Here is a 925-nt window from a genome sequence, read left to right on the forward strand (position 1 = left end):
AGGTGTGCTCAAAGTCTGGTGTGGGGACCATTCAGGCACACTCGATGAGCGTTGTGTGGCCCAGAGTGTCTCTTTAAATTAGCACTGATTATCTTCATGTTATGATGCAACAATTAGCCACGATCCTGGCTAACAATTAGCCACGATCCTGGCTAACAATTAGTGACCATTTTGGGATAACAGTTATCATCCTAATAATGTTTGGTTATGATTTGTGCTAACTTTTAGTAATCATTTATGCTAGCTGTTGTAGTCCTATTTAGACTAGAATCAAACAGAAAAACAACAACAACAAAAAATCAACGACTCCTGTGGAGAAGTTTCCAGAACAACGTGATTTAAACCTGGAGTTTTACACCACAGAGCAGAGGGTCTGCTGCTGCTGCTGCTGCTGCTGCTGCTGCTGCTGCTGCTGCTGCTCCACCACTGCTGCTCCACCACTGTGTTCTAATGTATTATTGAGTGACTTCATTGTTTGAATTTCTGTGTTTGACATTTGCCTCAAACAGAATCACTGCAGAATAAAAATGCACATTTTCTCGGTGGGATTTGGTAAAGAAAAAAAAAAAAGAGACCACTGACTCTGACGTGAAGGTGCAGCAGCGGAGTCAAAAAGTTTGATTCTCCAACTTCTGAAGGAACCGACGAGAAGCTGCTTCAAAAGTAAATCATAAAAAACGTGCCCATCGATGCTTTGTTGTCACGGAGACGACAGCCCAGAAAACAGGTCTGTGAATATGGTCCCTCATGTGGTCCACGGGCCACCATTTGAGAGTCATGAAGTTTTTATTTAACCCTCAAAAACGATCAATTTGAAAATAATCGAAAGGTGAAGCTGAAACAGCTAAATGTTGGCCCAAGAAAGCTAAAACTCATACATAACAGTTAGCCATATAGTTAGCCATATATATATATATATATATAT

General features: G+C 40.8%; 1 protein-coding gene across 1 annotated transcript in view; it reads right to left on the reverse strand.

Moving 5' to 3' along the window:
* Positions 1-925, reverse strand: part of LOC103379644 (spondin-1-like) — a 73,389-nt gene that overhangs the window by 69,292 nt on the left and 3,172 nt on the right. The gene's annotated exons all lie outside the window — the stretch shown is intronic.

This window comes from Cynoglossus semilaevis, chromosome 6 (assembly GCF_000523025.1).
Source record: "Cynoglossus semilaevis isolate Cse_v1.0 chromosome 6, Cse_v1.0, whole genome shotgun sequence".
Taxonomy (NCBI): Eukaryota; Metazoa; Chordata; class Actinopteri; order Pleuronectiformes; family Cynoglossidae; genus Cynoglossus; species Cynoglossus semilaevis.